The sequence below is a fragment of the Delphinus delphis genome, chromosome 13, assembly GCF_949987515.2.
Source record: "Delphinus delphis chromosome 13, mDelDel1.2, whole genome shotgun sequence".
NCBI classification, from domain to species: Eukaryota; Metazoa; Chordata; class Mammalia; order Artiodactyla; family Delphinidae; genus Delphinus; species Delphinus delphis.
Window position 1 is genome coordinate 21,162,658 of NC_082695.1, and position 19,243 is coordinate 21,181,900.

Sequence of the window (19,243 nt, forward strand, 5' to 3'; positions counted from 1 at the left end):
TATTTGTGGGAGGAGCTTATTTTACCATACTGGAAGTGGAACCACTGCAACTGCAGTATCCACTGCTGCGCTCAATGCCACGGCGCACTCCCACTGCACTTGCCCAACCCTCTACAGTGATGGATGCTCAGGCTGACTCCAACTCCCCATCAACACAAACGACACAGTCCAGGGCCCTTTCTCCCATATGTCTCTGTGGTGGGAAGGCATCTGGACGGAGATACCTTCACATCCTGCATGTGAATCTGGTACGTGAGGAGGAAGAGACAAGAATAGCACAGCTGAGAGGAGGCTGAGTAAGAGCTGGAGTGGGGACCCATGCAGGAATGGGTCTCTGCAGCCTCCACCAGGGGAGCAGCAGGATAGCCATGGTTCAGGAGGGCTCTTGTGCCCACAGAGAGTTTGTTGTCCCGGATTGCACAGAGACTGGGTGCAATTTTTTGGTGTCCTTTTTTCCGCACACATTTGACAGGATATGAACCAGGGGAAGCATGGTTGGCAGGGTTGGACATGGAGGTGAAAGGACAGACATGGGCTTATTACTTTTCCTGTGGACAAGGGAGGGGTATAGTAGCGACGGCCGCTTTAAATTTAGTTTGCAAGGCTGCTTCTCAGAAGACTGGAGATGAAGGAGTGGAAGGAATGTACTAGAACTCCATGTCTGCGGGTTTGGTGTCTTGGGAGGCTCATGGTATCACTGACACACAAATCAGAGGGAAAGGGATGACTTCAGTCTTGGATGGAGTCTCTAAATAACCTCCCGGGCCCCTCTAACTTCAAACCTCTCTGATTCCATGTTTCCGAGTGTGGTTTTATGATCATGTTATGTTCTGAAGCTCATTTGTGTTACTTCTATGCCTTCAACTTGATGGTAACATCCTGAAAGCAGGAAGCAAGCTTTTACTTCTTTAATATTCTATGGTATTTTAAACTAGAGCTTGACACTTGAATTTTTATCATCTTTTAATAACTGCTAATAATCAAGACCCATGTTCATTTGCTGGATCTTTAAATAAATAAAATATCTGGGGCTTCCCTGGCAGTACAGTGGTTAAGAATCTGACTGCCAATTCAGGGGACACGGGTTGGAGCTCTGGTCCAGGAAGATCCCACATGTCCCAGAGCAACTAAGCCCGTGCGCCACAACTACTGAGCCTGTGCTCTAGAGCCCGCGAGCCACAACTACTGAAGCCCACGCACCACAACTACTGAAGCCCGCACGCCTAGAGCCCGCGCACCGCAATGAAGAGTAACCCCCGCTCGCCGCAACTAGAGAAAGCCCACGTGCAGCAACGAAGACCCAATGCAGCCAAAAATAAAATAAATTTAAAAATAAATAAATAAAAATCTGTGTTATGGAGATAATAATCATTTCTGCTCTGGCCACCCAATCTGGGGATGCAGCACTTCATGGCAGAAATAGATACAAACTGGATTTGAATTCCAGTTCTACCACTTTCAAGTTGTATAACCACTGGCAGTTTACTTCATCTCTCTGTGTCTCAGTTTCCTCAACTGTAAAATGGGTGAATACCAGGCATTAAATATATGGCAATAAATGGCATACGTAAGGCACCCAGCATAACGCTAAAAGGGAGGAGGGCTCAGAGACTAGTTACAATGAAATAGTTTTCTTAGTATAGGTCTTTAATAACCCTTCACAATATTGCTTGTTCGAATATTTTATTGAAAGCAAGAGACAAAGTATTTCTAAAATCACAACAGATTCCATTACAACTCAAAATATACAGTAATGGAGAATCCATGCCCCTAAAATCAGGCTTGCAACACTGGACAGAAGTATGAACACAAGGGGAATCATCTCTAATCTAATTCTGCCACCAATCAGCTATAAGACACAATGAAAAGCACTTACTTTCTCTTCACCGAAGTTTTGTGAACTGTAAAATGGGAATAATAATACCTGCTCTTATCTATTTTCTAGATTGTAATAAGGGTAAAATGAGACATGGAATAAAAATATTTCACTGCTATAAAATGTCATGTAAAATTAATATTTTATTGTTAAACAGGTCTAATTACACCCCTCCCCCAAATAACTTCATATACTTTCAATATCAGCTATATGTTCAGAATGAAGGTGGCAAAGTAGTTTTACCACACCTATGGTCAAACACTATCACTGCCCTCAAGAAGCAAGAGACAGGGACTTCCCTTGTGGTCCAGTGGTTAAGACTCAACGTTCCCAATGCAGGGGCCCGGGTTCGATCCCTGGTCAGGAAACTAGATCCCACATGCATGCCACAACTAAGAGTCTGCATGCCACAACTAAGACCTGGCGCAGCCAAATAAATAAATGAATATTTAAAATAAATAAATAAATAAAACTAATTCATGCTTAAAGAAAAAAAAAAGAAACAGCAAGAGACAGACGTATCAAAAGTAAATGGGTGAGATTTTCTCTGGGAAGGTACCCGGGAAACTGGAACACTGGCAACTCTGAGGAGGAGACTTAGGTCGTGAGAAAAAGAGATGGGAGGGAGACTGTTCACCATTTTCTCTTTTGAACCCTAGAATTTTGTACCAAGTACTAGTTATTCAAAAACTAAAATAAAAATGTGAATAGGGGATACATTTAAGAGAGCTATCAATGCATCGGTGCATCATTTTGATACATTACACACAAGAATGTGTGGCCTTCCCTATCGCATCCAGAAACCAACAACGCCTCTGGTATTCCAACCAGGCCACCCCCCTTGCACGGCGTCTTGGCAGCAGCTGCTAAACCTCACGAGGTCAGCCAGGACGGACTCTGACCACACTGGGTATTTCCTTTCAGTGATTATGGACACACGTTCTCTTCCCAAAGTGGCATATGCAAGGGTAATTATACTTCCCACCAAGATGAGATTCTTCCAAAGAAGGAAGTGAAAACCCGTGGATGCCGAAGAAAGTACTGGTTCCTCTGTCGCAGTACACAGTCTACATACTTAGCCCTCCACTGACTTAGCATATGCTCCGAGGTCACCGAGAATCTGTGACCGAGGCGAGCTGACATTCTTTCCAGACTGCTCTGCCATATAACATTATTATTCTTCATAAAATTGTCGGGCCAACAAGGGTCAGGCATGCTAACTGTGATCATTTTTCATTTAAGAAACACCCTATAAGGCCAAAATAATTTAAGAAAACATGTTTTCTATGGTTAAACTGAGGACGAATGAGCTCCTTTGACAGCTGTGCTGCTGCAGTGTTTAAAGACAGCTCAAGCCTCACAGCCTCATCTGCCCTTCAGAAAACGGAGACCATTTCTTCCTACTGTCTTCTTTTTTTATTTTTACTGATACCATGGCAAAAGTATTCAACTTTAATTCTAATAGCGAATAGGGTAAAAAGAGCATTTGATACCATTTCATATTGCAGGCTGTCACGGAGTCAGGCCCTGGCCCTGGGTTTAAAGAGAAGGGATTTTGGTTTGGACTATGCACAGCTAAAACCTTGCTTGTCCCCTGAACATTTACCCAAGATAGGCTATTTTCTGCCAACACAATCAAAGACATTACCAGGAAATGTACATATTTTATACTTGACTTACTCTTACGGCATTTGCTGGACCAAATCAGAATATTAATTTTCTGGTTTTCTCTAGAACTAGAAAGTGGGGCTTCTCCCTTGTATGTACAATATTTCTAGGTTGAAGGCAGATGCTCAACATGACTTTTAACTGTCCAGGAGGTTTTCAAATGGTTCTCTTTTCCCCTAAAATAACAGACCATGTAGAATATTTAACCCAAGAGCCTCAGAGAGAACAGGGCAAAATGATCTTGAGTTCTCCTTGGACAATTTGGACCATGTGCCTTTCTCAAACGCAAACCTCCTGCCCTGGCTTTGGAGTGACACCACCCTCCATGGCCACACAGCATCTGGCCCCTTCACACCTCTCCAGCCTGTTTCTAGGGGTGTTTGGGTCAAAGTTCTCCCTGTACTTGATATTCCAACTGTGCTGCCCTCCTTGCTTCTTCCTGCATGTGGCAGCTGTCCCAAATCCCAAACCTCAGCTTGTGCTGCACACTCCACCTGGGTTTCACACTGCCTTGCCGGCCTGGCAAAAACTCACTGCATCGCCAATGCAGCTCAAGCAGCACCTCCTCCAGGAAGCCTCTCCTGACTAAGCCCTCCTGGAGGCACAAGTGGCTCCTGTGACCTCTGTGTGCCTCTCCCACTTCTCTCATAAGTGACAGTGGCAACTACATGAAGGCTTCTTATGTGCCCAGCTCTCTCCTGCTGTTTTTCAGGCATTATCATTTTATTGTTACAAAAAGTCCATGAGATTAAATTGCTTGCCAAAGATCATGCAACTATAAGTGGCAGAATCCAAACAGGGCATATTTGTTTATCATCTCTCTCCTTTTAGATTGAGAGCTCCTTACTGCAGGAAATCTATTGGTTTCATCTCTGCAGCCCCAATACACAGCAGACAACCAGACACATAGTATACATTGGACAAATGTTTGCTGAATGAATGAATGTCTCAATAATTGGATTTCTCACAAATTAGAGTGACTGCATTATCTCTTGTAATATGAAATACTGAAAATTCCAACTTCAAGAAAATAAAAGACTTGAAAATTGGGGGGCAGGTAAACTTGGCGTCCACCAGAAGATGAATGACCTTTGTGAAACTTTCATCTGTGCTTTTGAGTGTCTCTATTCATGACACCCACAAACCTACTGGCCTGTGAACTCCTAAGGACAGGAAACGTGTCTCTTCTCTGAATTCTTGGGGCCCGATACAGTAACTGGCATTATGGGGATACTAAGCAAATAGCTGTTGAACAAATAAACAGATAAAAAATTTCAAACTCTATTTGAAAGGCTAAATTACTCAGAAAAAATGCTTCTAAAACTGTCCACACTATATTAATTGCAAACCCTTCAGAGCTGTTCTTTTAACTAGAGTTGCATCACACTAAGTGACATCTCCTTCCTTCCTTCCTTCCTTCCTTCCTTCCTTCCTCCCTCCCTCCCTCCCTCCCTCCCTTCCTCCCGGCCATGCCACGCGGATTGCAGTATCTTAGTTCTCTGACCAGGCATCAAACCCATGTCCCCGGCAGTGGAAGCACAGAGTCCTAACCACTGGACAGCCGGGGAATTCCCTGCTGCCTGTTTCTTATCCCACTTTGTTTTCTGTTTGTTTGGTTTTTGTTGTTGTTGTTGTTTTGGCCACACCTCACGGCATGTGGGATCTTAGTTCCCTAACCAGGGAACGAACCCACGCCCCCTGCATTGGAAGCACAGAGTCTTAACCACTGGACTGCCAGGGAAGTCCCTCTTATCCCACTTTGATTTATGCGGCTTCAGATTTATCCTGGAACCCACATGCCCAAGCCATGTAGAAGTTAAGTAGATCAGTTTATTCATATACTATTGACTTAAATTTAGCTCATCTGAAAGCTTAGTGTTACACAGAAAATAATTCAGAACTTCAGTATTACAGCTCAAATTCCATCTCTATAAATACTGTTACAAATCCCAGGCAATGCCCATCTGTCTCAAACATAGGAAAACTTCTATTACAATCAGAGACTTTGCATGAACCTTGGCAAATCTAACAAAAGCTTATCCACGGTAAATACTTGCCTCTTGAGACAGACAAATGGCTCTGTTGGAAAGAGCAATAGACTGGAACCTGGAGGCCTGGGTTCAAGTTCCGACTTTATCCTTTAGCTTTGTGACCTTGGATAAGTCAGTCTTTGAGGCTCAACTTCCTTGTCCCAAAAAGAGGTATCCTAATAGCTGTCCTTCCTATCTCCAAGGGCTACTGTAAAGATTATCTGAAGAATATATGTGAAGATGCCTGGTAGATGTTATATAAAGTCCACCTATAGAACAGGTGGTATTATTATTGTTAGAGCTGATACCTCATTCCATTCTGGGCTTGTACACACTTACTTCTCTCCTCTCCTCTAGTCCCTGTGGACAAAGGGTTTAAACCTCTGAAGTCTCTATTTCCTTATAGTTGTTTCTTTCTTTCAAATGAAGTCAAATATACAACAGATGCAAGTCTGTTTCAAGGTTGAGCTAAAATCACCAAAGCAATTATTTAGGGAGAGTTCAGGGAATTGTATGTAAGATTAAACAATCACTTTAATGTTTGAATGGAAACCAGGTAAATTCTCAAGGACTGCTGAATTACTTCTTTCATGATACGGCTTGATATGTACTCTTTTCATTTTAAGAAATACCTTGGGTAATGAAGGATTTATTTTTTGAAAATATTCTTTAAGCCAAAGGACTTTTATTTCTCAGTGAGAAACCATTCTCCTTGCTTTCAAATTCACCTTAGTAAGATTGTTTAAATGCTGTGTTGGATTGCGCTGTGACAGAATATTTCTCTACTTTTTCATCTTGTATATTTTTCTACATTTCTCTCTGCTCCATTTTACTGCTGAGACCAATGAGACTGGAGAATACCCAGTACTTGGAGACTCAATGGAAGTTTCCAAAAGGGGAGGAGACAAGTGTACCAAAATCTCCAAAGGGACAGCAAAAGTCTGGAAAGGCGGTGAATGGGTCATTTTCTGTCTGTCTTTTTCTCATCCTCAAACAAAATCATTTGAAAACGCAATTCTAGAGCCCCAGGAGGTATAGCACTCTGATTCTGAGAAACCTTTTCTAAGGCCCACATCTGAGTTCCAGTTCTACCATTTAACTAGCTGTGAACCCCCGACAATTCCTTGAATGGCTCTGAGTTTCTTTAGGCTTTCTGCTATGTAAAATGGGACCACCATCACCACCTCAGAGGATGTCGCAAACATCTAGCAAAGTATGTATGCCTGTGTCTGGCACATGGCTGCTATCAGCCACAGAGGCCATTTCTCTCTTCTTTCCCAAAAGAAGCAAGCTGAGTGGTTCTAACAGGGAGTCAGAGTTAAAACATGAGCATTAACTTGGCATAACAGAGCACTCAGCAAGGCGTTGTATGCACCCTGGCTTGTCAATATTATTTAGCAGTGTAAGATGAAATCAAAGTTGCATGCATATACTGAAAAATCCTACCTGCCATGGGAAACTGAAACAATTCGTATTTTACAGAACCTGGATTCTCTTGCCTATTTTGACTAATTTTCAAAGATAAGTTAGACAAACAGCTTTTTTCTCCTTGTAAATGTCTTCCAACTATAATTCTCTATCCTTCTAAACTTAGCCATTTCCAACATTCAAAAACACTGTAATCCAAAGTCCTTACTCACTATAAACTCTGTAGAGTTTTTCTCTCCAGGACTTAAAAGTCAACATTGGACTAAAGGAGGAGGAAGCAGACAAGAAGAAAAATAATAATAAAGCATTCCCTTATGCTTGATTGAAAGAAAGGTTGTATACACACACACACACACATACAGTCCCCCCCTGCCTTTTTTTTTTTTTCTCATTTCACTCTAGTATTAAGTCCAGTTTGCTCAATCTGTGTCTTTCTTTGGAAATTTTTTTTTCTCGTGTGTAGCCAGATCAATTCCAGCATTGATGGGAAACTTTCCTAACTTCAGCATTAACATAACTATGAATTGACAGTGTTTATATGGGAGAAAAAAAAGGTAGGTCCATTTCATTTAGTCATTCAATGACTATTTCCTGAGAGCTGACCACGTTCCAGGTACTGTACTGATGGTGGATCAGACAACCCAATCCCTCCACTCAATGGACTTCTAGTCTGGTGAGAGAGAGAGACATTACAAAATGAACTCCATACAATAAATAATACTGTGATTAGGGCAGCCAAGAATGAAACCTACAAGGTGCTGAGATAGAAGGAAACAGTAGAAACCCACAACACTAAAACTACACAGACCTAACAAATAGCTTTTTTGGAAACCCCAAAAAGCTGTCTTAGTTCTCTACAGGGATGTGGCACCCAAGTCTGGAGCGGCTAGCTAAATCAATGGCTAGGAAATCAATGTTGTATATCACTCGGTCTTTCCATTTAATCTTCTCAAGAAAGGCCGTCTCCAACCTTGAGGTGATAATCAATACAAGACACACACAGTGTCAACCTCATCAGTCTAAATTAGTAAATGTATATATTAACTTATAGTGAGATCTTAAAGTTATTCCATGGCTCTATCATTTCTTGGATGGGATGTGTCAATCCAACTTCTAGTTTTAGGTGGAAGCATCCACTGTTGCTTGATCCACCTGTGAGGCTGGAGATGAGGACACAGAAAATGAACTGAAGCCCATATCAGTGACAGGCTCGCAGGAGGCCCTGGAGCGGAGGCAGGGAGGGGACGAGGGCAGGACAGCTACGGGCCAACTCCGGAGATGAGAAGGGACCCAGTCCCTCTGAAAAGCAGGAAGCTTCTATGAGGGCTGCCAGAAAATGAAGTGTTATTTCCTGATGTCTCTAATTAGCAGGGGGATGAGCAGCACACACAGGAATAAAGGAAAAGACTAGTTTACGATGATAAATTTGTCTCCATCAGACAGTATGTTTTTGGAAGTGGCAGGTCCTTAAATCAATTCTGCCACTCCCTGTTTATTAACGGTGACTCCTCACTGCATTAGCATAAGTCTATCAAAAGCCAGCAAAGAACATCTCATTACTTTTGAAGCCTTAACTAGTTTAATGTGTTACTGAGACTCACATGAGTTTCATGTGCTGGCCTAGGGGCCAAGTTTTGTAATGTGGATGTTAGTTCAAAGTCTGCACTAATTATCTGATCTGGGTAAGTCCACCTCTTTGAGTGTTGAGGGTAATATTGTGCTTTCACAGGGGTAGAAGTGGGAAGAAAAGGGCTACAGCAACATGAGAAGTAACTATGAAACATGCTCTCACTTGTGTCATGCTTTGCTACATTGATGATGCCACACTGACCTTACATTAAGGATGCTATACTGACCATGTGCTCAGGGGAAGCAGTCCTCCCAGCCCCCAGCAGTTTGTTCTCTCCCTCCTTTACTCATTCACTCATCCAGGGAACATTCATTGAGGGCCTCTTAGGTACCAGGCACTGTTAAGAGCTGGAGTGTAGAGATAAGACACGATCACTAGACACGATCACTATTCAGGGACATCACCATTGGGACTGAACCAATTTGTCCTATTTAATTCTAGTTACCCAACTAGCATACATCAGAGTTCTATGTACTATGTGCCCAGACTTTTCTAAATCCTGGTTGAGAGTAGAGACAAGGGGAAAGCCCCAGCACGTATCCCCTACCTTGTCCTCTCCCTTAATACTTTCCCCCACTTTGGCTTCTACCCACCTGTGCAAGCAAATCCTGCCTTTAATGTGTGCTTAAGACCTCCAGGAAAAGCGATGCCCCGGGAGACAGAACTCCAGGGGATCCCACACTGGCAGAAGAAGACAGTAATTGCAAATTCAGGGGAATGTGCATGGTGTGGAGGTGGTGGGGGACAAACCTGGCCCCTGTGGGAACAGAGGGTTGACTCCAGGAGCTGGAGTGGGATGAGCCGTATGGAACAATGGGGCCTGATGACCAACTCATCTCAGGGACTCCTTGGCCACCAGCATTCCCTGTAGGCTATGATGTGTGCAGGAGCAGTCAGATGACAGTGGAGCTTTTGGAAAACTTCTCAATCAGCAGAGGGCCAGGAGAACTGAAGGAGGAGGAGGCGGAGGCAGGAGGCAGACAGCCAGGCTGGTAGCGTGGACATGTTCTTATAAGAGCCTGGCCCAGAGCAGAAGAGAAGAAAGGGGGATTCTAGAAGCAAATGGGTAAGATCAGAGCTAGTGACAGATTACATAAACAGCAATGAAGGGGAGGGAAATTTAAGGACACATGATTCAAAGGCCTCAAAATTAAGGAATTTGGGGGGAAAAGATGGAGACTTTAAAATAAATAGGAAAAACTGGAAATAAAGGTGAAGTAGATTGGGGTGCTACCTGAGAAAAGGTATGACTTTGGATGTGCTGAGCCTGAGGTGATTTCCAGGGGACCTGCTTGTATACAGGGGGAAGGTCAAGCCTAGAAATCAAGTGAGACACTGGGCCAGGCATGCACATCTGTGTCCGTGAGGAAGACTACATTTCCAAGGGAAAGCCCAGTAACCAAGTGTGAGCGAGGGGAAATGCCCACAGTGTCAGAGCAAGAGGAAGATGAGAAGCCATCAGAGGAGACGGAGGAGCACTTGCACACCTGGGTGTGCGCTGTGTTCAGAAGGGAGAGAGAGAAGCAGAAAGTGGTCCACATCAGAAGCTGCAGGGAACAGGAGCATGAAGCCTGAGAGAACATCATCCCCGTCTCTCCCCAGTCTCCAGGGGTGGTAGGAGTGGGGGGCTGGGCCACTGTTCAGCACACAGTCACTTTGGGAGAGACTCCCATCCATCGCTGTCCCGCTTGGTACGTGACTTGCTTTAGCCAATGGAACAGGAGTGAGCGGTGAGCAGGGCTTTAAATGTGCCTGATTGTTTTGCTTGGTCTCTTGTGATCCTGACTTCTGCTCTGAGTGTTGTCTGGTCACCACCAGTCACAGAAAGACGAGACACAGGGACCTAAGCCCAACAGCCTGCCTAAAGCAGAACCACCCCAGCTGACCTGCAGACCCAGAGCAAGGAATACATGTCTGTGGTATAAGTCTCTGAAATTTTGAGGTGCTACATGGCATTACCAGAGGAAAACCTCACCAGCACAGTGTGAGTTGTGGGTCTGACACGGTAAAATGTGCTCCTTTAAGGACGGCACCTCTCCAGGGCCTCCTTACCACTGTGCTCAAATGATAAAAGTACAAAGGGATGAAAACAATACCTATTTTAGCCAGTTCAAAGAGGAACGTGGTGGCTATACTGAGGCTATTTTCCCAAAGCAAGATAAGTCAAGAGTTATATATTAAATGTCTTAAATATTGATTGTTAGATAAAGCTACACAGAATCAATCAGAAAGAAAAGGCCAGGGAATTTCACTGGGGCAAAGGGCAGGATGTACAAAGTCAGAGATATTGAGATTTGATTAGTTCAAAGAATTTTTATAAAATTGGTTACGGCACAGCCAGCCAAGGTTGATGTGGACCTGAGGGGAAGCAGTGACTGGATTGGTCAGTGGATTCACCCCACCCCTTCTCCCCCAGCCCTTGTTCCAACAGAAATGTTGTTCCAAGCTTTGGGACCATGAACAAAGGATCTGGGGCAAGACATAAAAGTGTCTGGTGTCCAATAGTGCCCTTGCCAGGGCTCCATGACACCCACCAGAGGGGCCCCTGCCCTGTGGCCCAGGTTGCCGAAGTGTCAGCCCCTGGCCCAGGGAAGCCCAAGCCATTCACAGTTCCAGGCCCGGGGGCCCCACACTTGCTCAATGACAGGCACAAACGGTTTTCCCTGTATCACCACTGTCTGCTTTTTGTCTTTAGGCTGATTCTACCATTCACCAGATTATCCCTCCCATGAATAATGGGAAAACTCATATCTAGCAATTTCAAGAACTCTGCTTTTAAAAAGTGCATGAGAAATACAAAAGGGGATTCAACTTAGGCTATTTCAGAGGTCATACAGAAAGACCAGCTACACTTATCCTTCTCGCTAAGCTGCTGAATTACACTAAGAAGCTTACCAGAGCCTTCTGTACTCATTTTGTACTCAGCTCTTTGGAAGGAATCCAAATTCAGGAATCAGGGGCATAAGACCAGAGTCTACAGAGCATTCCACTCATTTCTGCAGCTGTGTCTCTTCAAGTGCTCTAATCCCTAACCTGGCATCATCTTTTTTTTCCCCTCAAACAGATACAGCTGAGCCTGAGCGAGTCACCTCAGAAATAAGGCCTGCCCTTTGGAACTGAGCCGTGTCACAAGAAGACAGGACATAAGAGATTCAGCCAGGCAAACCCACCCTATCAGAAAGGGAGCCAGACTTGGTATCTTACAAGAAAAAGGTGGGCCTCTGGAGGCAGCAGCTGAGCAGCTGAGCAGCTGTGACGTAGAGACTACAATTCCTGCAGCAAATGATGGGAGCCCTCCTCTTGCAACAACCACTCATCACCTGAACGCCTTGGCCCTTTCCTTCCTCCGTGCCCTTGCTGGGTGAGGAACTGCCTCTGCCTGTGATGGCTCCTCTCACTCTTCAGGGCCCAGCTCAAATGTCACCTCCCAGGAAACCTCTTGAACTACTGCCTTGCCCCCAAGTAGGCAGATCAAGGCATGGCCTACTTTTTTAGACCTTTATCATAGCATTTCGCACATGGTGGATTGATAATTTACACATCTGTTGCATGTTCCACACTGTGAGCTACTGTAAGGCCAAGAATTCCTGCCATTATTCATGCATATATTTCCAGGCTCAGGACCAGCTCTGGCAGACTGACTACATGCTCATAATATATTTTCAAAATGGCACTACCCTAATTTAGAATGCAATTGGAAACTCTTTGTTTTGAAGGACAAAATAAATGCCCCAAAATATTATATCCACTTTTATTCCACAGAATTCTGAAAAAAAATTTGGGGTAAAAATATTTGATTTGTAAAATAAAACCTTACTAGTTTGGATTAATTGGGAGGTCAGCCTTGATTAGCAATTTGCCAGAATTAGAAAATATTGTAAATATAGTGGGGTTTTTTTTAATGAATTTATTTTTGCTGCATTGGGTCTTCGTTGCTGCACATGAGCTTTCTCTAGTTGCGGCGAGCAGGGGCTACTCTTTGTTGCGGTGCACAGGCTTCTTCTCATTGTAGTGGCTTCTCTTGTTGCGGAGCACGGGCTCTAGCACGTGCAGGCTTCAGTAGTTCTGGTTCACAGGCTCTAAAGCGCAGGCTCAGTAGTTGTGGCGCACAGACTTAGTTGCTCCACGGCATGTGGGATTTTCCCGGACCAGGGCTCAAACCTGTGTCCCCTGCACTGGCAGGCGGATTCTTAACCACTGCGCCACCAGGGAAGTCCCGTAAATATAGTTTTAAACTTTCAAAGGCGCACTGTAATTTAAAATAAACCAACGATGTAGCAATGACCAGTGCTTGGGTACTTGCTTAAAAGAACAGATACAAATAATTTAAGTCAGTTTATCAAGTATCCATTTATATCCACTAAATGTGTCCTAGTTGCAATCTTGCTTTTGCAATTCATTTGTTTAAAAAAAAACAGTCTTTTTTTTTCCTCTTTTAGTGGAGATGGAGGGTGGGAAATCTCTTTGGAACTGAATTAATCATAATCTTTGGTTCATCATTGATCAATGAACAGCCTGTTTTCATGTATTTATTGAGTAATTTTTAATAATGTAATAAGTACTCACAAACCCACCAGCCAAAACAAAAAACAGAGAATAACTGACATCTAACCATTTGTTGCCTCCCCCAGAACCCATCCTCCCCTTCCCAGACTAAGGCTACTGCCATCCCAAATCCCATGGCCATCATTCCCTACCTGTCCTTTCCACACAAGTTTTATTGCATCTAGCTATATTCCTAAAAGTATTTTTTTATTTGATTTAACTCTATCAAAAGGATGTCATCCTATAGGTAGTATTTTGGGACCTACTTTTTCACTTAACATTATACTTCTAAGATTTAGGCACATTTTGGGGTTCACTATGACTCATCTCTTTTGTCTGCTGCCTAATATTCCATTTGGGGACTAACTGCTCATCCATTCTCTCACTGATGGCATGTGGGGGTTTCCAGGACTTTGCTATTGTTTACAGTGAAGCTCTGAAAATTCTTGCTCACGTACAAGATCCTCTCTTGGATATTACACCTAAGGTGTGTACCTGGGTCAAAGGGTATGCAAATACGCAGCTCAGAAGGTGATGCCAAACCATCTTCCAATGCATCATGCCGATCTACTTTCTTCCCAGCCACATATAATATACCCTGTGGACCCACATCTCCTCCAACACTTGGGATTGTCAGACTTGTTAACAGTTGCCCTGTGTTATCAGGCTAGAACCAACTGGAGTCATCAGCATTTATGAATTGGTGCAATCTAAATTAATATGTGTTTTGAAATAAGAAAATACATTTGATTATAAAAATAACTTTCACTGTACAAAATTTAGCAATATAGAAAAGCACCAAAAGAAAAAAATCGTTAACAGCTGTAGTTTATCAAGGTTTCATATTCATTTACAATGAAGGAATATTTACCCTATTATCAGGGCAGTCTACAATTGCAATTTATTTAGAACCCCCGAGGAAGCACACCTTTCAGACCAGACCTACCACTGAACACGGCCCTGCTAGTGTTCTAACCAGTCAGCTTAGCTTCCCCAAAGTGCCACTGCGCCATCCCAGGTGCCCAGGAAGCAGCAAGACTCTGGCTAAATATCAGAATTAAAAGTTGAAGATGTGCTCTGAAATTCATAACATCTCTCTTATGGGAGTTTCGTATTCTATACGGTGGTTTCAATCTATGCTTCTTTTGATCAGGGAAGAAGGGACTGGAGGTTCTTATTAAACACTTAATAAAAGCAGTTCTTTTATTTTAAATCCATTTTCAGAAACTCCTTTGTAGCACTGTACTTCCTTTTAGCAGCAAGATGCCGTTAAGGACAGCAAAAATGGTCTGCAGAATAACAAGGATATGGCCAGACTGTGGGTAATTGAATGAAGGTGTTCCCTCAGGCACCAAGACTCAATTTCTAGGGGCACACTGTGTACTTTACATCCACAAGAAAAAGAGAATCAGTGAGCCAGCCCAGCATAAGCACAGAGTCTGCTCACAGCACACCTTCTGGTGACTAAATTTCAAATTCACTGATGTCTCACTGTGGGCCAGGCACTGTGTTAAGACAGTGAGAATTCAGAGAGAAGGACACTGCACCTGCTCTCCATGGCATCACCATCTGCTTGGGAAGACACACAAATCAGGTGATTATGAAACAAGGAAGAATGAAATAATTGCTATTGGTAGCGACCACAGAGAACAGCAAAGACTGATTTAGACTTACAGGGATTGGGTGGTCCTGATAGAAACAGTGTGAGATTTGAACAGGGATCTAAAGGGAGATTAGACTGTCTACAGGAAAAGTAGAAGGACAGTTCTGGGAGAAGGGAGAAGTATTTCATTCACAGAATCAGTTGGCTGTTCACACAAACTTTTAATAAACATCTACTATGTTGCAGGACTGCCTGAGGGCCTGGGTATGAAGAGGTGAATAAACCTGACAGTGAAGCTTCTGAAAGTCCTTTTTGAGGAGCTATCATTTAAGTAGGAACTTGAAGGTTGAGAAGGAACCAGTCATACCAAGAGCCGTGGACAGAACTTTACAGAGAGAAGGAAGGGCATGTGCAAAACTTTAAGATGGGAAAGCCCTTGATTTACCCTAGGCAGTGAATGGAGGCTGGGGCAGCCACAGGGAGATGCCAAACTGAAGAACTAGAGGTGTCATTCAAGGGACAGACAGAAGCCAGATCACATGGGCTTACAGGCCAGTGTGAGGAATGTGAGCTGGAGTCTGAAGACCATCAGAACCTTTGAAGGGATAAAGTGTGATGGGGGAGCTCTGGGATGGGTGGGAAAAAAAGGAAACACAGTCCCAATACATCTATGAAAGGTCACTCTGACTGAAGGGGACTGGAAGGCCGTGAGAGGGAGCAGAAAGGGCAGAGGGGAGGTAGCAGCAGTGGTTCAGGGAGAACTTTGACCCAAAAACCCCTAGAAACAGGCTGGAGAGTTTCGAAGGGGCCAGATGCTGTATGGCCATGGAGGGTGGTGTCACCCCACAGCCAGGGGCAGGAGGTTTGCATTTGAGAAAGACACATGGTCCAAACTGTCTAAGGAGAACTCAAGATCTGCTAATGTGGTGCATTAGAGTGACTGATTTGGGGGAGAAATAGTTGGCCTTTAGATATATTAGACTAGAGATACCTGGAAAATACCGAGACAGCTTTGGTTAGTGGGCAGCTACAGTTACAGATCCAGAGGTTAAACATGCCTGAGCTAGAGTGGAGGGGGGAGTCACAGGGTACATTTAGAGAACAGAGAGGAAGGTGTGGCAGCTGGAGCATGGCGCTCACGAAGAGGCAAGAACAGAAAAGAAACCCAGATTGCCCTCCTGCAACTAGATTGTGGTGTCAGGCTCCAAAACATGGATTTTATTCTCTGTAAATTGAAATTACAGAAAGGCTTCTTTTTTTCTCTTTGAACTGCAGAGTTGTTTATACATGGCTATTTATTTTTGACTTTAAAAATAATACATGTTCATTGTTAAAAAACTGAAAATAAGGAAAAGTACAAAGAATAAAATACCAAGCATCTATAATTCCATCATCCACCTGTAATTGCCCCTAACACTATGGGCTATTTCCTTCCAAGGACTTTTTCTTACTTTTCATATCAGTATTTTGTATATATTACAAAATTTGAATTATACTATATACAATAATTCTAATCTTATTTTTTCACTTACTATTTTGTCACAAATATTTGACTATGTGCTTAAAAATTCTCTGTAAACATGTTTTTAATTGCAACATAATATCATATTGATATAAATAATATTATATTGATATAAAATAATTTAACATTCAATAATTATGGATATTTCAGTTGTTTTCTTCTATAATATATAGAACTATTATAAATATTCCTATGTATACATCTTTACTCCATTTCTAAAATGAGAATTTTGGGGTCGAAAGGCCCATTTTTAAGATTTCTCATACTATTGGCAAATTATTTTTAGAAAGGCTAAACCAATTTATATCCCTAGAGTATGAGACTGTTCACTGCATCCACACTTTAAAAATATTTACTAATTTTATAGATGAAAAATAATTTAGCTGTCATTGAAATGTTTTCTTGAAACTGAGGCAGAAGCCAGTCTCACAAAAAACTCCACTTTAGTGAATTCAAACCATGCCACTAAAGTATTCAGTTTTAATATCATAATCAAGAACTTGAGTTTAAGTTCACAAAAGATGAACCAATTTCTAATAAGACTAGTCCAAAGCAACAGAAAAGACCTCACTTCTGCCTTTCAAACTGGGGATCGAAGCTACTGAGGGCAGCCCTCCAAATTCATCCTGAGCGTCAAGCCACTCAACATCCTAGAGACCTCTGAGGACTCATCCCAACTTGTGAGCTTTCTGTACAAGGTAGAGGGGAAAAGATTAAGGGAAAAGATAAAACAGAAGCAAGTTACAGTGCTTCCTCTCTCCCTGCCATTGAAGAAGAGCTGAACTATAACCCAAAAGTCATTTTTTTAATTCAGAAGGCACCAGGAAGCAAACTTAGTCAACCTCCAGTATCATATAAAAGAACTGCTGAGGGCTTCCCTGATGGCCCAGTGGTTGAGAGTCCGCCTGCCGATGCAGGGGACACGGGTTCGTGCCCCGGTCCGGGAAGATCCCACATGCCGCGGAGCGGCTGGGCCCGTGAGCCATGGTCGTTGAGCCTGTGCGTCCGGAGCCTGTGCTCCGCAATGGGGGAGGCTGCGACAGTGAGAGGCCCGCATACCACAAAAAAAAAAAAAAAAGAACTGCTGAGGCACCATGGTTTGGAGTTAAACCATGGTGTCCAACAGGAGGGGTGCTGGGAAGAGTCAAAGGGTAACCCCCTTCCTTCTCATGATGAATTTTAACCTAGGTACATGAAAATTGGGATCAAGAGAAATCTGTATTTTCACACAGACTGAGCCCTCTCAGTGGTTTGTGTGGACTGCAATGCCCTGGCTGTGGCCACCACGCTGCAGTAAGAGAGAAGCGCACCTCTACACGGGCAGGGTTTCAGATGGCAGGCATCGCACACCCGGGTCCCTTCACAATTTCATCTCAGTTCAAGCTCTGGACTGTGGCCTTACAAGCTTGAAAACCTGCTGTTGTTAATGTGCTCAAAGAGGCTTTGCCTCTTGGGAGCTCATTTTCATTAACCAAGGTCATAGAGTGGTACAAACCAGAATGCCAGTTTGTTAGGTACATTTTATATCTGCAAGTATATGTCATGAGAAACCAAATGATAACCAGAAAGCAGAGGCCTGAACAAGGGAAGGGACGGGGATAGCCTGAGAGGTCTCCTCCTGCAGACCTTGCACATCCTGCCTGGGGTGGCCGTCATTTACTTTATTTCTCATCATCCTTCTGAGCTCAGCTCAAAAACCCCCTCCTCAAGGAAGCCTCCCCAACTTCCAGTATAGGTTTCCCCACCCCTGCTTATACATTTTCACTACGCCCTGCATTTTCATTTAAATACTTACAATGATTTTCATTACAAGACTGTATATGCTCTGTGTCTACTTTCTTTCAGTTCCCTGAGAGCAGGAGCTATTCCTGCCTCATTCATCACTCTTTCCCCCATCTCTAGTAGACACAGCATATAGCAGACACTCAAATATTTGTAGAAGGAAGGGAAGGCAGGAAGGATGAGAGCATAATGACAGCAAAGTCCACCACAAGAACAGCCTTCCAATGGGACTTGGAGTCCCTTAGCCAAGATTCTCTCCCCCTTTTCACAGTGTCAGAAATGGGCACTGCTACAGTCTGCCCTGCTTTTGCTCCCTTTTTTTGTGTTTCTACTGCTGGCCATCCCCTCCCCTCTAACACTCGCTTTGGATATGCAATACCTTTGATCAGGTTACAGATTAGTCAGCCTAGCCTAAGCGCCTTTCTGTCTGCTGAAGCAGTTCTGTGTACCCCTGGCCTAACCTATTTTATGGTCATTTATAATTAAATTAAATCTCAGTAAGTAGCCTTACTTTCCAAGTTCGTGGGGTTCCCACACTGTGAAGCCCCTGTGAACACCACACCATTACCCAGTGTTAAGGATAGGGATGCTCCAGGACGCACGGCAGCCGTGGGAGAAATAGGACAACATTGTGTGCATGTGGCTGACGCCTGTTCATGCTTCATAAAAACAGAAGCTAGAGATGACATTCTTACATGCTTTGGCTATTGTCTCAAGTATGATATTAATTTTGATAATTAAAAGCAGAACAAGCACCGGCCCGGGAGTCTGGGTGAGATCTAGATTGTTTTGATCCCAGCTCTGACACTCACTGTCGGCAAGTCCCATTTCGGTGCCGAATAAGGAGCTGGCCTAGATGACCACCAGAGCCCCTTCCTGCCTTGACATTCCATTATCGAATGGTTACTTTTCATCTAAGAGCTTATCTTAGACTTCATAAACACCCAAAGATCAATCCAGCTGCTGGCAATGACTACCACACACTCGGGGAGTCTGAGTTAAGCATCTCTAAAGAAATCACAGCGATATCTTAGGATTTTCATGATTACAAAAGAAATCATTCAAGAGAAAAGCAGATGTCCTTGGGACCTGACACCAGTTCACACAGCAGATTTTCTGACACGGATCTTCTCAACATTTGTTAATCACAGGATGGGGG

At 43.4% G+C, this 19,243-nt stretch overlaps 1 protein-coding gene across 3 annotated transcripts in view; it reads right to left on the minus strand.

Annotated features, from left to right (window-relative positions):
* Positions 1-19,243, minus strand: part of TTC28 (tetratricopeptide repeat domain 28) — a 661,711-nt gene that overhangs the window by 71,037 nt on the left and 571,431 nt on the right. The window lies entirely within an intron of this gene.